Source organism: Nicotiana tomentosiformis, chromosome 5, assembly GCF_000390325.3.
Source record: "Nicotiana tomentosiformis chromosome 5, ASM39032v3, whole genome shotgun sequence".
NCBI lineage: Eukaryota > Viridiplantae > Streptophyta > Magnoliopsida > Solanales > Solanaceae > Nicotiana > Nicotiana tomentosiformis.
This window is the reverse complement of record NC_090816.1, coordinates 40292335-40311922: the sequence shown is the minus strand read 5'-3', so window position 1 is coordinate 40311922 and position 19588 is coordinate 40292335.

Genomic DNA, 19588 nt, shown 5'->3' with positions numbered 1-19588 from the left:
CAGCTCAGGTTTTTGTGATCGCATTGAGGAGGTCCATAATTATGAAGTGCTGTCTGTGTGTGCTATGTGTTTGCATAAGGTGTGATGCGATCACATAGCGGAGTCTAAGGGCCAGGGGCTTGTGCTACGCAATCGCGTGGTAGGTTTCGCGATCGCATATGTGTGGCAGGCAGAGCTTCGTGATCGCGTGGGCTTGGTCACAATTGCATAAGATAAATTCAGGCGGTGAATCTTAGTGCTTCGCGATCGCATGAGCTAAGGTCGTGATAGCAATGTGCAATGCTGGCAAGGGTATTTAAGTTCCAAAATTTTAGGATTTAGCTTATTTTTACCATTTTTAAGTTTTGGAGAACGAGAGGTGGAGATATTGAAGAGAGATTTCTCTACAATATTGAGGTTAGCATTTCTAATTGGTTTTGATCATATATCTTGATTCCTCGTGGATATTTACACCTAAAATATAGAATTAAGAGTGAAACCTGGGATTTTTGTCTATAACTTAAGAGAGTGTAATTTGAGGTTTTTAACACCAGTTTAGACTCATATTTGAAGACTAATGACATATTTAGACTAGGGGATATGGGTCAACCGGATCTACCTCTGGACTCGATTTTTGACCATGTGGGCACGGGTTGACTTTTGTTTATTTTTTTAGATTTGTTGAGAAATTGAAGCTTCATTGTTTTGGGGTTGAGTTATATGACTCTATTTCACCTTATTAAGTATTATTTGGCTAGATTTGAACCGGTCGAAAGATATTTCTAAAGGAAAGGCGATTGCTGAAGGTTGATGAGGTGCTGAAAAAAGGTAAGTCTCTTGGCTATCCTTGTTATGTGGGAATTCACCTAAAATGGACTAGATTGCTATGAGATACTTGGGTTGTGAGTAGTGTATATGCGAGATGGCGAGCGTATATACACGGACCAAGGATTATATTATGTTTCAGGCAGTTTTATGCTTCTTTATGCCTTGCTTGATTATGTACCTTTCATGATACATGCTATACTTGATTGTGTGACTACGAGGGCCTTATAATTATGTTAGAGATCATGTCTAGGCTTATGGTTCCTTACTTGGATATGATGACGAACTCTTGATATATTGAGTTGTTTGCTTTAGCCATAGTCATACTCCATTGTCATGAACATACATCTGCATATTAATTTCTCTGTCTTTGTGCACCATATGTATGCATATATATATATATATATATATATACACACATATATATATTATCTCATACATATATGCATACATCTCCGGATATGAAGACAGTAATATGAGTTGAGTTAAGGCACAATGGTATATCCCGTGCGGATTTATATAGTTATGATACTGTGAGATACTTTGGCACATTAAAGCATATTGAGCGAATTGATGATTGATTTCTGAGCTACTGAGTATTATGTTGGATTGGATTGTATTCCGCAGTGTTAGTGCTTGGATATAGATCTGTCCCTCCGAAGTTAGGTGATCACCTATGTTACATTGAGCCCTGTGAGCACAGTCATATAGATTTGTTCTTAGTGAGAGGTATTTATTCCAGGCACCCGTACAGTGCTGAGTGTTTGTGATTGTGAGGGACACTTGTGCCAGGACACAAGGAGTGCTGAGTGTGTGTGGATTGATATTGATTCAGTGGAAACCTTGAATTTTGAGCATGCATATACATCGTGCATATGTAGGAGCGTTTTTACATGTTATTTCATGCACATCGTTATCTTATGTGGACTCGGTAAAGATATTTCGCCTTGATCATTATATCTGAGAAACATGCTTATTATCTTTTTAACTGTGTTTCATACTACTAATATTCACTACTTCAGAATTGTTCCTTCCCTTTATTTATACTTATTGATTATCTGATTATGGAAGTGTAATGACCTGACCGGTCGTTTTGTGTATTTGCGCACAGTTTTCTCTTTTGATGCTTCACACATGTGTATTTGCGGTTTTATAACTTGCGGGGTCAGTTAGTTTCGTTTCGAGAAAGTTTTGGGTTGATTTGGACCCTTTGGTTCTTGGCTTAGAAGCTTAAGTTAAAAATGTTGACCAAAATTTGACTTTTGTGAAAATGACCCCGGAACGGAGTTTTGATAGCTCTGATAGGTTCGTATCGTCATTTTGGTCGAATTCGGAGGTCCCTAGGTTGATTTGTGTTGTTTTGCAGAAAGTTTACAATTTGAGGTTTAGAAGACTTCTCAAGTTTTACCGTATGTTGATTTGTGTCTATCGGGTTCGAAATTTGGTTTTGGGACTTGGAATAGATCCGTTATGCTATTTAGAACTTGTTTGCAAAATTTGGTGTCATTTGGAGTTGATTTGATATGATTCGGATGCTTGGTTGCAATTCTAGAGATTCTTGAACTTTTCTTTGAAATTCATGTGTTTTGATGTCTGATTCATAGTTCTAGGTATTATTTTTGTTTTTTGATCGCGCGAGAGAGTTTGTATGATATTTTTAGACTTGTGTGGATGTTTGGTTTGGAGCCCCGAGGGCTCGAATGAGTTTTGGACGTGTTTCGGAAAGGTTTGGACTGAAAATAGGTTGTTGGTGTGTTGGTATCTGTGATGTTGCAATTGTGAGGATCAAGTGAGAAGGTGAGTGTTAGGTCTCGCAATTGCGATGCCTCACTCGCAATTGTGAACATAGGCATATTTGGGTAGGATCGCAATTGCGACATAATTTGTCGCATTTGTGATGGGAACATGGTTCGAAATTGTGAACCTAATGTCGCATTTGCGAAGTTCCCTTAGGCTGTCAGTAGCCACAATTGCAAGATTTTCTTCGCAATTGCAAGGGTGGCAATTGCGAACCCAGTGTCGCAATTGCGACATCTGTAACTGAACATAAGGGCTGGAAAGTCGGGATTAAGTCTCATTTTTCATATTTTAGAACCCTAGACTCGGTAGGAGGCGATTTGAAGAGGAGATTTTCATCTACAAACATTGGGTAAGTGATTCTAATCAATTTCCAACTATATTTCATGGTTATATCTTAAATGTAACCTCAAATTTATGAAAATCATAAAGGAACTTAGGGATTTTTGTCAAAGTTTTGAAAAACAAAGATTTGCGTTTTGAGAGTTGATTTGGACTCGGATTTAAAAACAAAATACATATATGGACTCGTGGGATTATGGGTAGTCGGAATCTACCCTTGGACCCAGGTTTTGACCGGGCAAGTCCTAGGGTTGACTTTTGTTGATTTTTGGGGAATTGTGTAAAGATTAAAGCTTTATCTATTATAATTGGTTTCTCTTGAATTGTTTGATGCTATTAAGTCATTTTTAGTTAGATTTGAGCCGTGTGAAGACAGATTTTAGGGGGAAAGCTATTTTCGAGCGTTGATTTGTCCTAGATGAGGTAAGTATCTTTCCTAACTTTGTGGGGGGAACTACCCCTTAGGATTTCGGTTGTTGTGTGTTAATTGTACTATGTGAAAGATGTGTACATAAGGTGACGAGTGTGTACACGGGCTATATATGGTATTTTGACCGGTTTAGACTTTTAGACTTGTTCCATGCATTCAATTGAATTTGTTAAAATATGTTACATCCTTCATTGTTAAATTTCCTATCACGTGCTCTTATTGATGTTGTTAGTATTTGTCATGTCCCTTGTTGTTGTAATTGCCCGCATATGCTTTAGTTGAAGTTACTACCTCTCTTATTGTCTTATTACTCCGTTATTGTTAAATTTCTCGTACTTAAAGTTGTTATTTTGTGGAATATCTTCTTGTTGGATTATTGATGTTGAAGTTGTGGAAGCCATTATCACATTGAGGTTGAAGTTGATAATTATTGGGATATCTTTACTTGTTGAATATTACTCATTCATTTTGTTGTTATTGCGATTTCTTGTACACATTGTGATCGAGCCATGGGCTATACATTGTGGTAACATTGGTATTGTTTATTTTGGCAAGTGTTGTGGCATATGGGCACATGTGGTGCGAGTTGATTATTGTGTTGTGATATTGATACGCATGTGATGGTATAAGGATAGGGCTTAACACGCATGCAGTGGGATAAGGTAAGATTTATACGCGTGTTACTAGTAAGGGAAATTATTTGAAGCCACACGGTGAGATAAGGGGCTAAAACGCGTGTAGCTATTTCGGAAAAATGGTATTGTAAATAAATGCAAGGCTCACGCGGTGATATAAGGAAAGATTGTGATTGAAATTGTGAAATGTGAGTATGAGGCGTGGTACCTCAGTTGTGATTCTTGTTGTACATCCTATGTTAAAGAGGCTTGTTGGAGGAACAGTCCTTTTTATTTTCTTCATTGTCTTACTTGTAATTGTCCGTGTTTGACTACTTGTTGTTTCATCATGTATTCACTACTTGTTGCCTTTACTGCTTAAATTTCCGTTGTTAGCTTATATTATTGAACTGATTATCTGTCATTTACTTCCTCGCTTTCCATTATTAGACTATGCTATATTTTGTTCAATTTTTCTTATCCTAGTAGGTGTCTTGACCTGGCCTCATCACTACTATGCCGAGGTTAGGCTTGATACTTATTGGGTACCGTTGTGGTGTACTAATACTACGCTTCTGCATATTTTTGTGCAAATTCAGGTACATATGCTTGTGCCAAATGTTAGTGATCATTCAGTCATTTCCGGAGACTTCAAGGTATTCCTGCCCAATGTTCATTGGCCTCGGAGTCACCTTCCGCTATTCTCTTATTATTGTTTATCCTTTATTCAGACAGTGTTGTATTAGAGATTTTTGTACATTTCTGTAGAGCTTATGACTCAGTTTCACCAGGTTTTGGGAGTATTGTAGTTGTGATTCAGTATTGAGATTATTATGAGACTTATAAGTTTATATCGTATTTTCAGTCTTTATTTCTATCATATTCTCTTGTTTGTTAGGCTTACCTAGTCTTAGACACTAGGTGACATCACGACATCCTAAGATGGAAAATTGAGGTCGTGGCAGGAAGTAAGTATCAATTGGCCAAAGCCTCATCTCTGCTTCTTCGAGGCTAGATTTGATACTTGTTGAGTACATTAGATTGGTTTTACTCATACTATACTTATGCACATTTTATACAGATCCAGGCATTGGTACCACTGCAGCACTATAGGGTGTTTAGTTACTGATGTTAAAAACTCAAGGTAGTACTGCTTGTTTGACCGCAAGCCTTAGAAGTCACCGTTTTTATATCTATTTACTACTATTTGATTCAGACATTACTATAGTTATTGTAGACCTTGTATTTTTCTACTATTTAAAGCTCGTGTATTCAACGACACTAGTTCTGCGATATTGTGTTGTTGTGCACTTCTTTACTAGATCCAAACTTATCCATAATATTGATCCTTCTTAGACTTATTATATCCATACTTGTGGTTTATTTAGGGATTCTGGTTGTTGGTTCGCCTAGCCGGTGAGTTAGGTGTCATCACGGTTGTTGGCGAGTTTTGGGTCATGACACACTCGTGATTTCTAACTATCTCAAATAGAAATTCTTGGCTTCACACTATTCAGGATGAATAACTCTTTGATTTGATATGGTCAGAAACCATGGGTAACAAATTAAAATTGCAAACAAGTATAATTGATCACAGAAAACTTGAGATTTAAGCTACGATAATTAACTATCAATATGAGAAATAAGGTTTATGACAAGACATGTACAAGATTGCTATCAAGGATCTAACTCTATTAAATTCACTTCTAAGATTTTATTGATTCTCACGAATTCAATAAGTAATTAGTTGATTCTTAAGGTCAATATTCTTCTATCGAATGAACTTAATCTCTACGAGATAAACTAATAGATGGCTTAGCGATCAAATGCAAGAAAATGTTGACAGGAATAGTCTCAAGAGAAACTTCTATCCAATATTTTCCTCTCTAATTCAATTAGTAACTCAGAAAGCTCATATAATTACTTCAAAGAACTATCAAAATATACTAAGGCATATGCTGCAACAATATCTAATAAATTGTTTATCTTTCGATTAAACAAGATAAAGAATTATTTCACAACTATAATAAAAACTTTGACTAATTCAAGCAATTAAACAAGATTTGAGTCCTTAGATAACAATCAAAACACCATGTTTTTCAAAACCCTAATGTAAACTACTCCATAAATGCGAAGAAGTTCATCATAGAAAAATTAATAAAAATAGAACATATTACAAGCAACTTTAGAATCCAAAGTCCCATATTGAACCCTTTGCTGGTTGAAAACTAATTCATTGTTATGTATCCATGGATTAGTTGCTCTCAAAATCTTTCCTAGATCGAATACCCCCTCAAAATCGCGTTTAGGAAGTATTTATGCTGTGTACAAACACCCTTGGACCGAAATACGCTTAATGAGCTGAAGTACAAACTCTAGCAGCAACACACTAGTAGGGAAACTTAGAGGGGTCATTTGCTTCGCCTAACAATGTTTTGGCTTGCCACGTCGCGGATGGCAACACCTTATGCGTCGCACTAGAAAGATTTTTTAGAGCTGCAGTTTTTGAGTCTTCTGATGTTAAATCTTCTTCTGCGATGCCTAGGGCGACACATGGAATGTTGTCTTTGGCCAATTTGTCCAACATCTTAGTTTTCTTCAATTTTTTTTATCCATATTCAATCCTTGAACCCCGAACTCGATCTCGATTGATTTTCTTGAACTTCTACTCAGACTTTGAAGTTCCATAGTCCATTTACAAGATGCTCTTTAACTCAAAATTAGATCCTACACAACAAACGCGCGTAATAGGTATAGCATATTCATATTATTCAAGCTTAAACACAACTAAAGTGCAGTCAAACTAAGGTTAAATGTAACTAAAACATGTGCTTCTAGCCTTCTATCAATACCCCACACTTAGAACATTGCTCATCCTCGAGCAAAATGAACTACACTTCAAAGGAGGAACACGACCTTTTCAAGAAACCCTCCTAACTCGCCATGCAAGAATACATAAAAAAGACAAAGACCCTCACTATAACCTCCTAACCTCAAGACTCAACTCAAAATAACCAAGTTATTCATAACTCTATAACTCGCTAACCTCCTCAACCAGAGGAGCCAAGAACATCCCCTATACCTTGTAAGTCATGTGCCCCTCACAATAAATAATAGAGAATAGTACCATCCACATAAAATTCAAGAATCATTAGGGACTCCAAACAGAAAGAATTAACTCACTTTTAAAATAAAATTTATGTGCCATACAAAATGTACCATAGTCTTGCCTTTGATTTCGATCTCCACTAATTCAAGTCTAAGATCATATAGGACCTCATTTTGTTATAACGTAAGTTTCAGGATGGGTAGGATACATATGGCTAATAGTGACAATATCTCCCTACAGACTTTAATACAAATAATTTCACGAATCACATACTTCTTGTTAAGAACAAGAACTTCCCTCACCTTCAAAATATACTAACACCAAGTTCTCTTTTCCATTAAGCATAAATAATAGCAAGGAACGGTTTTTTCTTTTTAAAGTACATACATATTTTATTTTATTTTATTTTTCTTTCTAATTTTCTATTTTTTATATTGCTTATTGTTTTCAAATTCCTTACCAGTGGCTCTAACAATTATTTTATAGTAATGCACCTTTTCTCCTATTTTACAGGTTCCACTCAAAAATCCAACCAAGCATCTCTTAGTTTTTTTTTAAAATCTCATAATAAATTTGAGTGCTTACTAGAGGTAAAAGGTTCAACAAGATGTCCAATTCAAACAAAAGGGGTTAGGATTCTATGGTTGCCAGAGAAACAAGATTACATACTCAAAGGGCTAACTAGAATATGAAAAATTTGGTGGGATAATAGGCATAACTGGCTAACAAGAAAATACATCTATCACTTCCTAGACCAAATGAAACTTACCATTTGGCTTTGAACATACTCGGGGCAAGTTCTAGGTATCAAGTGACATACACAGAATATTAATAACATCCTCATTCACATATTGGAACAGAACTCGCTCAAGATCAGATCTACCCCAACTATCTCATCAAAGTAGCTAAGACAAGTCAAGCATTTATAGAACTTATAAATGAGTCAAGACGTGAGCCTAAACGACACAGCTATGGCACTCACTACTCTCAAGGCATAGATAAAATCAAGAAAAGTTCCTCCAATTCTGTAAAGACTCAACTGATTATTTTGAGTTCTAGAACCCATATCCACTATTTGAGACTTATCATAGGTTCTTTTGGTATTTTATAACTTGCGGGTATGGGCGCCAGGTGTCCCGAGAGATTCGATAGTGTTTTCGAACACTTGGTTGCTAAATTGAAGCCTTAAATTAATAGAGTCGATCAAAGTAAACATTTAGATTAAACAGACTTAAAATCATGATTTGAAAGTTTCTATAGGTTTATATAATTATTTTGGACTTGTATGTATATCTGTTTTAGCACCCGAGGGGATCGGGTGTGATTTGGACGTATCTTGTGAAAGTTAGAATTTGAAGAACTTAAGAAAGTTTATGAGATTGGTCTTAGTTATGATACTTTTGCACGTGTTTTGAGCCTCGTGAAAAGTTTGTATAGGGTATATGGACTAGCCAAGATAGTTTGGAGAGATCTCAGGGGGATCGGGTGGGTTTAGGGGTGGTATTAGAGCATTTTCGAGCAAAATGCTGCTACATATTTTCTAATGCACACTAGTGCATCCCAAATATGAAGGAGAAACTAGGCAAGGGGAGATTTGTTCAACGTATTCGTGATGGGGGCCTTCGTGATTGCGAAGGGTAGCTTCTAGTTTGTGCATCGCGATGCCTTTGGTCGCTATCGTTAAGAGCAAATTCCGCCTCGAAGTATTTTATCCCAAAATTATGGAGTTGTTCATTATCCTTTTTGAGTTTTAGAGAGTGCACAACGATGATATTTGGAGTTGATTTCAGCCATAAATTGAGGGTAAGTAAATCTTACTTGGATTTGATCATATATCATAAATACTCATTAATTTTCGTATCTAAAACAGGAAATGAAACAGTAAAAACTGAGATTCTTATCGAAAACTTAAGAGAATATATTTTTAGTGATTTTGAACCCCGCTTTGGAGTCGAATTTGGAAAATAAATACATATTTGGACTAGGTAGGTTATGGGTCACTGGAATTTAGATACGAAAGAAACAAAATAAAAAAATTGCAAGAAAGAAATATTAGTTCACGAATTAGTACCAAATATTACTTTGAACATTATTCATTCAAATCCACGTAATAGGGCCGAAAATTTGCACGCAGGGTTGTGTTTGAACATTATTCATTCAAAACCAAGCTTGTGTTTGAACTTTTTAATAACTCTGTTCCAAAATCTGCATGCAAGGTGCAAAAGTGTAGTATGAAGACAATCGATCATATCTACTCACTAAATATCAGACTAAGTCAACGAAGCAGTGGCGAGGTTTTAGTCAAAAGAATCTTACTTTACATAACCAGTACAATTTATAAACATATACAACAACACAGAAATAACCAAGAAATAATGGATATAAACAATAAGGTACACAATTGAAGAGAAATATAATAAACATGTTTTTTTAGATAAAAAAAGGTCAAAAGCATATACAAATGCACCAAATCCATATATAAAGGAGATATGCACCAAGTAGCATTTATTTGAATGCTTCTACAAGAGTCTAAACTGTCTATGTATGATAAAGACTTAAAGTTTACAATAATTGATACCTTTTAAGTGTCCAATAACCTGCTAATAAGTCTCATACATATGTAATTAAATGCCTCGAATAGCATATGATGATGATATGCTTGAACATTTTACGTAAGAATGCATGAATATGTGTATCTCATATCAAACTAGAAATCCGTCAATTTCTTTCAACCTGCACATACACGGTCCAAGATAACATGGCTAATCATGTGAATCCGGAGTGATGGATCCAATTCATATGCCATATCCGAGTATTTTAGCTCCGCAATCAATTATCAATCTACATGAAAATACCTATCATGCTAATATCCATCTCATCATCACCATGCATATATATCAATCTGCAAGAAAATACCCATTGTGCCAATGTCACTCTCATCCATATTGTGCATGTACATGAGAGACTAACATGCATGATGCAATGCATATGTATATGAGGGATAATTACGCATGGTATATGCATATGTACAAGAAATACCTAATATGCATAAGGTATGATCACGGTTATAACATATAATCTGACATGCATTTAACCCATCATGTGCGAATAAAATACCAAAAGTCTAGACATCATCTCTAGCATGAGTACTAATGCTCAAATAATCATACAAACAAGTAAAACATGTCACAAATAGAACATATATCAAAATAAGACATAAAGAAGTCTAAAATCTACCTCAAATATGGTATAACATCAATGACCACATATACTCTTATTACCTCACGCATACGTCACCCCAAATACATAGCATCAAGCATATAAGTCGAGGTTAAGCAAGATACTTACCATATTTCAGGCTAGCTAGCTCTATTCTTCAAGATTCGCCTTTTCTAGCTCAAAATCTGTCAAACGAGCCTGATCTAGCCTAAGAGTACTCAAGGAAATCAAAAACAACTATAGAAATCAATTTCAAATGATAAATCTTTAATTTTTAATAAAATCTTAAAAGTCAACAAAAAGTCAACTCGGGCTCACGTAGTCAAATCCTAAAACAAAAGTAGGCCCGTTGATCCATAACCCCACGAGTCCAAATAAATGATTAGTTTTTAAATGCGAGTCCAAATCGAAGTTCATCAACCCCAAAATATACTCTTTTAACTTACAAGTGAAAAACTCTTTTTTCCTCTTTTAAATTCTTGATTCTAAGGTAAAATTGATAGATTCATATTATAATCATAGATGTGAGTGAGAATCATTTAACTCATCGTCTTAACTAAATATCGCTTTAAAAATTACCTCAATCAGATCTCCCTAGCTCTAAAAATAATAAAATAAAGTCCAAGTATGAAATGATGTTATATACACAGATGCAAAATATTTCAACGTAGATTTTCAGAAATGATAACATTGCCTCGTTTTACTAAAATAGTCACAACTTTTTATAAAGATATAATAATAAACGGTTTGAATTTCTGAAAACTAGATTCGAAGGGCTATAATTTTTATTTTTAAATCATCCCCAAACTCTTTATAGAATCGGAAGAAATAATCTTGTGGAATTAGGTTGAATACAAAAAGGCCTTGTTTCAGCAATTCAAATATTTTTCAAACTTGCTCCAAACTCACCAAGCCTCTCGCGTTCCCTGCAAACTATCCCTAGAATTCCAAATACTCTATATGGACTTATCCAAAGGCTCAAAATACAAATAGAAGTGCTCTTAATCCGAATATACGTACAAGCCTAAAATAATCATACAAACCTATAGGAACTTTCAAATCATGATTTCGAGTTTGTTTACTCAAAATGTGGACTTTGATCAACTCTCTTAACTTAAGGATTCTAGTTAGGAATTAAGTATTCTAAATTATTTTCGAATCTCTCAGGATCCAATCCAACCATGTCGTATGTCATAACCCAAAATCACACCGGAGCTGTGATGGTCCCTAACACCACTTGCTAGGTAAGCCAACAATAAATATGCGGAAATAAACTTCAGCAATAGTAAGAAATAGTCTCAATAGTGGAATCGCATAAATAACTAAAGTCAAAAAACTGACAACTGAAAACTATCCCAAAATTTGGTGTTATTGAGTACATGAGCTCTATAGAATAAGTAAATATATGGTCTGAACAAAATACAATATTGTCCGAAAGACTAAACAGTAATAACATGAAATAAGAAAAGGGACTTCAAGGCCAGCGAACGGAACAACAGTGCCAGCGAACGGAACAACAGTGCTACCTTGAAATCTCCACGTCGATATGGATAACAGCTCTCTAGCAATCACCGCTATCAGCAACACCCAGATCTGCACATAAAGTGTGGAGTGTAGTATGAGTACAACCAACTTCACGTACTCAGTAAGTAGTAAGCCTAACCTCGGTCTAAAAGAAGTGACGCGATTGGCAAGGTCCAATACTCATTTTCAACAGCCAACAACAACAATAACAGCATAATAAAGCAAAAGGAAAAGCAGTTCAATAATACTATATTCAACTCTATCACATTAAGAGGAAAATAAACATGTTTTCCAAATATATCAGCCAAGGCATCGACTTTAAAGACATCAAATATCAAATAACATGAGAAAAATACAACTCTATGTTTGCATGACAAGTATTTATGCCAAAATCAACAACATCACAATTTAATCATCAAGTAAACACAATCTCGCACATACATAGTGCCTGGCCCCTCAATCATACTCTCAGCATGCTCATGGTGCCTGGCTCAAAGCCCTAGAATCATCATACACACACTCAACACTCCACATATACCTGACATAAACCTCTCACTAAGCACATATCAAGTGCCTCCACTCACAGGATTATACCTGACTCCGGAGGGGCGGATCTTAGCCCAAGCGCTAATCGGATCAAAAGTCAACGATCAATATGGTCCTTGATGCAAGCGTCACCTCACAACCAATATCAACACGGTTCTATGGCCCAAGATCAGTCATCAATCTCCTCAAGTCTCAATATGCCAATATCTCACAGTACCATAATCAATATACCGCACAAAATATATTGATGTGCCACAGCAAACCAGTGTCACATACACAAGGACTCTATCAACATATGAGATAACATATAAAGAGTGCACTGAGATAGAGATATAACACATGGATATAATAACATGACTGAAAAATATGACTACGGCAAATAGCTTAACATAGCAAAATAGCTCCATCATATCTCAACAGATAAGTAAATAACCTAGACACGATTTCTAGCATGCATAATAGCTCACGTAGTCAACAAGTGCAGAAAATACGGCATCAAAGAAAGCATGATAGCAAAAAAAGGCATATAGTAGCCTAGAATACACTCGGATCATGAATAATCACAGTGTGTACATATGTGCTCATCACCTCGCATATGATTCACCCCCAACAAATAGGAAATATCATATCCTACAGGAAAATACCTTCAAGCCAAGCCTAGGTAAGATACTTACCTCAAGACACGAGAATCAATACTCTAAAAATCCCTTGCCTCTCGACCGGCCTCCGAACGAGTCAAATCTAGCAAAAAATAACTCAATAACTTCAAACAAGGCTATAGGAACCTATTCCAAACAATAAAGCTTCAATCTTTATTCAATAACACAAAGTCAACCAAAAGTCAACCAGGGCCCGTTTCTGGAACCCGATAAAACTCACAATCTTGAATACCCATTCGATTACGAGTCCAAATATATACGTTTCGTCTAAATCAAACTCCAAATCATGTTCAAATCTCAATTATTCACTTTCCAAAATCTAACACCAAACCCCACTAAATTTCTCTTTCAAATTCCATAATCTATGTATAATAACTCATTGGGAAACAAGATACAATATCAAAATCAAGTAGAAAACACTTATTCTCTTGCCTTTTGTGAAACTCCCCTTCAAAAATTGCCCCTCTCAAGGTCTAGGGTTACAAAATATGAGATAATGAGATAAAATACCAAAATAGGAACTTAATCTAATCTTCCCAGCACTACCCTTCGTGAAAGCAGCTCAAGCCTCGCATTCGTTAAGCACAAATCTACTGCTACCTCAAAACCTCCATCGTTAATGCAGCATTGACCTAGCGAACGCGATGCAAAGACGTCCTAGACCTATGCGAAAGCCAGGCCCCTTCCCTTGATCGCGAAGGCTAACCTCCAGCTAACTCCTAGTATGCCTTACCTCTACGTGAACATGACCCACAAGGCGTGAACGCAAAGACCAAATGCCATAACTAATGCAAACGTGACCTCCTATCTATGAACGCAAAGAAAAAAAATCAGATGCCTCCAAATAACCCTCCTCGATCGCGAGACTTGCTCCACATTGCAGAGCACACCAGACACCAGTAGAAAATTTGCAATCTCAATAAGCTTTGGGTGGTTCGAACCTCACACGAGCCATCTAAGACCTCGTCCAATCATATCAACAAGTCCATAACCACTACCCGGGCATATCCAAAGCCTCCAAACACGTACGAGATCATCACATCTATGAATCGACAATCAAACTACAAATTGAACTTCTCTTAAGTTCATAAGCTTCTAAACTTCCAACCAAGCGTCTGATTCATGCCTAACCACTATGGATCATAACCAAACTTAGCACACAAATCCAAATGACATACCGAACCTATTCCAAGTTTCGGAACAATCCGAACCCGATATCATCAAAGTCAACTCCTGGTCAAACCTATGAACTCTACAAACCTTCAAATTGCCAACTTACGGCAATTGAGCCTAAACATCCTAGGAACCTCCAAATTCAAATCTGGACATACGCTTAAGTCCAAAATAACCATACTAACCTATTAGAACTATAAAATCACCAATCCGAGATCCTTTACACAAAGGTCAATCCTTGATCAACTTTTATAACTTAAGTTTTCAATAGGGGAACTAAATGTACGAATTCACTCCCAAACCTTCCCAAACCCCAACCAACCATCCCCGCAAGCCACAAAATAACAAACAAATATATAGGAAGCATCAAGAAAATGGGACTCAAATACATGAAACAACCAGTCGGTCATTATATTCTCCCTATTTTAAACAAACGTTCATCCTCGAACGGTTTAAGAATCATACCTGGAATATAAAAATGTGAGGATATCTGTTCCACATATCATGCTCAGTCTCCCAAGTCGCCTCCTTGTCCGAATGACCCCTCCATTGAACCTTCACTAATGTAATATCTTTAGATCTTAACTTCCAAACCTACCTATCCAAATTGGCCACTGACTCTTCTTCGCAAGCCAGATTCTCATCCAACTACACTGTACTGAAATCCAATACATGTAACGGATCCTCATAATACTTCTGAAGCATGAAAACATGAAGCACCAGATGAACTCCCGACAAGCTGGGTGGCAAAGCAAGTTTGTTGTCCACCTCACCAACTCTCTCTAACACCTCAAATGGACCAATATACCGAGGTATTAACTTACCCTTCTTCCCAAATCTCATCTCCCTTCAAAGCTAAACTTGAAGAAGAACCTTCTTACCCTTCAAGAAAGTCACATCACGAACCTTCCTATCGGCATAACTCTTTTGCCTGGACTCCGTTGTACTAAGCCGCTACTGAATTAGTTTCACCTTCTCCAAAGTATCACGAACCAAATTTGTGCCCAACAATCTAGCCTCATGAGTCTTAAACCAACTAACTGGAGAACTACATCGCCTCCCATATAAGGCCTCATACGGAGCCATCTGGATACTAGACTGATAGTTGTTATTGTTGTATGCAAACTCTACTAATGGTAGAAACTGATCCCACTGGCCTCCAAAATCAATAACATAGACCCTCAATATATCCTCCAAAATCTAAATGGTCTGCTCGGGCTATCCATCCATCTGAGGATGAATTGAAGTACTCATCTCAACCTACATACTCAACTCATGTTGAACTGCTCTCTATAAGTGTGATGTAAATTGAGTGCGCCGGTCCGAGATGACAGACACAGACACGCCATACAAGCGAACAATCTCTCTGATGTAGATCATAACAAACTGCTCCAAAGTGTAGGAAGTCATTACTGGAATAAAATGCATATACTTTGTCAGTCTATACACAATGACCGAAACAACATCAAACCTCCTCAAAGTCTGTGGCAAACCTACCACAAAGTCTATAGTAATGCGCTCCCACTTCCACTCTGCTATATAAATTTTCTGAAGCAAACCCCCTGATTGTTTATGCTAATACTTGACTGTTGACAATTTAAACAATGTGAAACAAGCCTAACAATGTCCTTTTTCATCCTTATCCACCAATAATACCGCTTAAAATCATGATACATCTTCATAGCACCTGGATGAATGGAATACCGTGAGCTATAAGCTTCCTCAAGAATCAACTCTCTCAAACCATCCACATTAAGAACACAAATCCGACCCTGAAGTCATAATACTCCATCAATACCAATAGACACCTCCTTAGATCCACCTTGCAGCACTGTTTCCATAAGGACAAGCAAATTGAGGTTATCATACTAACGAGCCTTGATGCACTCAAACAAAGAAGACTGCACAATAATATGTGACAACTCGATAGGTCATTTTGAGTACTATCCTTTATTTCTATATTCCAAGACCTCCCATAGCTTCATTTGATGTTTCTTAATTTTCTTGCATGGTCTGTGTCACTTTTTTTAAAAGCTTTTATGTGAAATTTTGAAGAAAATATGATTTTTTTACTTAAAATGAGGCTAGAGTTGACCACGGTCACATTTTGGGTAAACAACTTGGATCGGTGTTTTGACCATTCCAGTAGGTTCGTATGATGTTTAGATTTATATGCATGTTTGGCTAGGTTCCGGGATGACCCGAATGCATTTCAATGCATTATATGCGAAATTGTGAAAATTCTTAAGTTTTGATTATCGATTCTTGTTACTTGATGTTTTTTTGATGACTTAAGGTACCAAGAAAATTTTTATATTGTTGCTACACTTGTGTACATATTCGGTTTGAAGCCCGAGGCACTCGGGTGAGCTTCGGGTGAGTATCAAATGAGTTTGGCTAGTTTTAGGATTGGTGATGCAAATCTGCTAGTGCTTCAGGTCTGTAGGTCTCGCATTTGCGAGGTTTGTCTCGCAAATGCGAGCTCACTTTTGTGATCACTGGACCGCATTTGCGAAATGGGGATTGGGGGCTGGGCATCGCATTTGCGAAGGAAACTTCACATTTGCGGACTGATGAGGTTCGCATTTGCAAACATTTTGCCGCTTTTGCGAACTCTAGTTATTTCTGACAGCTTCACAAATGTGAAGCTCAACTCGCATTTGCGATGGGTGGGAAGAATTCATTTGCGAGGAATTTGTCACATTTGCGATGTTTGGTGGTCTGATGTAGTGATCACTTTTGCGATCAATGTCTTGCAATTGCGGACATCATAATTACACGCAAGTGTTCGCAAATGCAATGTCTGCAGCTGGGTAAAAGAGTGGGAAAATGGGACTTAGCTCCTTTTACACCATTTCTCAACCCCAAACACTCTAGAGGCATTTTTGAAAAACGTTTTCTTCCCAAATTCATTGGTAAACAACTCAAATTCATTTTTTATTAATTCCCAGTTATATTTCATGAGTTTTTAACATCAAATCTTTGAATTTCATGGTAGAAATTAGGGGGGTTTGGTAGAGTTTAGGAATTTTATAAAATTGAGATTTAGACCTCAAATTGAGGTCGGATTTCAAAATAAATCACATGTCGGGGATCGAGGGTGAATAGGTAATCGTATTTTGGTCTGAATCTCGAATTTTGACCAAGCGAGCCTAGGGGTTGACTTTTGTTGACTTTTCAAAAATGATCAAAATTGAACATTTTTTGTTCGTGGTTAGTTTCTGAAGCTTATTTTGAATTGTTTGATCGATAATTTGCTAGATTTGGTTGGTTTGGAGGCCTGTTCAAAGGGCAAGGTCGTGATTGATTGAGTGAGGTATGTGTCGTGTTTAAATTTGACTTGAAGGAATTAGGAATTGGTGGTTTATTTTCTATGTAAATTATGTGTGGCGACGGCGTATATGCAAGGCGATGAGTATATATGTGTCATCATGGGTTAAAGCATGTGGGTGGAAATTGATATATTGTACCATGTTGCTTCTTTTACCATGCCTTCTATGCTTTAGTTAGATTGTTATTCTTTGATTGTTTTCTTCTTGTATATTGATTAATTTGAAGTTGTTGGGATATAGGAAGTTGAATTTACTTATCATAACACCACGATTGAAGTTGAAATTGGTTTCCCACCTTGCTTGATACTTTGGATTACAATTGTTGCTTAGTGAGGAAGAGTGAAAAGCACGAAGGTTGTTGCCTTGCCAATTTTGCATATTGTTATCATTGAATGAGAAAATGTGAGGATTAAAGCACGAAGGGTGATGATGTGCACTTGATTGCTTTATTATCATTTATTATATCATGTGAGGATGAGAGTAAAAGCACGAAGAGTGATGTCGTGCCATTTCATTTATCATATCATATGGTGAGGATGAGAGTAAAAGCACGAAGGGCGATGCCATGCCATTGCATTTATCATATTAGATGGTGAGGATGAGAGTAAAATCACGAAGGGTGATGTCATGCCATTTGATGATTTCAATGCTTTACTTGATTTCCGGATTTGTGAATTTACTTGGTTGCATCGTTGTTTATTTCAGAAAGAGGTTTCTTGGTGATTTTGTACTTACTGTTCTAGCCTTACTCTCTTTTTACATGTTCCCTCCCCGTTATTATTCTAAATGTTTTACTTTTTATTTTTGTTGTTTTATGAATATATTTGCACAGGTTTTTAGTAGGTGCCTTGTCATAGCCTCGTCAAGGTTAGGCTCGGCACTTATGGAGTACATTGGGTTGGTTGTACTCATACTACACTTCTGCACTTCTTGTGCAATTTCTGGTGTTGGTCCCAGCAAAGTTTCTACTTGGATCATATCTATATCTAGAGACTTTAGATAGACTTGCACGGCGATCGCAGTTCCTGAAGTCACCTTCCTTATATAGTTTTACTTTTTATTTGGTTTCGAACAGTTGTATTTTTATTCAGACATTAGTTGTAGCATTTTTAGTATGCTAATGTACTTGTGACACCAGATTCTTGGTTTTGGCTAGTCAGTGTTGGAGTTATTATATCTACTTTGAAATTCTATAGATTTAATTCCTATTATATTGCTTTCAAATGTCAAAAAAATGATTATTTATGTACTAATGTTGGCTTGCGTAGAAAATGGACGTTAGGCGCCATCATGGACCCGAGGTTGGGATTTTGGGTCGTGATAAGTTGGTATCAGAGAACTAGGTTGCCTAGGTCTCACGAGGTTTGATCAAGCTTAATAGAGTCTGGAGGATCGGTACGGAGACGTTTGTACTTATCTTCTAGTGCGTATAAGGCTTTAGGAAAATTTCACTTTTTCTTACTCTGTCGTGCGACTTTATTCTATCGTTGAAGTTTGAATCATTTATTTTTGATCTCTCATAGATGGTGAGGACACGCACTGCATCCACATTTGATCAAGAGCTGGAGCCTCAGGTTGTTGCCACTACTAGAAGTAGAGGCCGGGGCCGAGGTAGAGCCAGAGGTAACGCACAGCAACACCTATTGCAGAGCCTCAGATCGAGCAAGTGGAGGAGATCCCTACTCAGACTGTGCCAGTTGGACCAGCTCAGGTCCTAGAGGGGTTTATTACTACCTCGGTACTTTAGGACGTCCTAATCTGCTTAGTGGTCCTTATGGAGAGTGGCCGAAACCGGAGAATTTCCTACGGATATCAAACTCTGGAGGTCCCAGCAGTTGGAGTAGTTTAGCTTGTCATTGCTACACAACCTAGGGAGGGACCTGCTACGTTGTCCGAGGGGCTGAAGAGGTTGGATAAGTTCACTAAGCTATTTCCTATTCGATTTGGTGGTACACCTTCTGAGGACGCACCGAATTTAATAGACCATTGCCACAAGGTATTATGCAACATGGGTATAGTGGGGTCGAGTTCGTGGTATT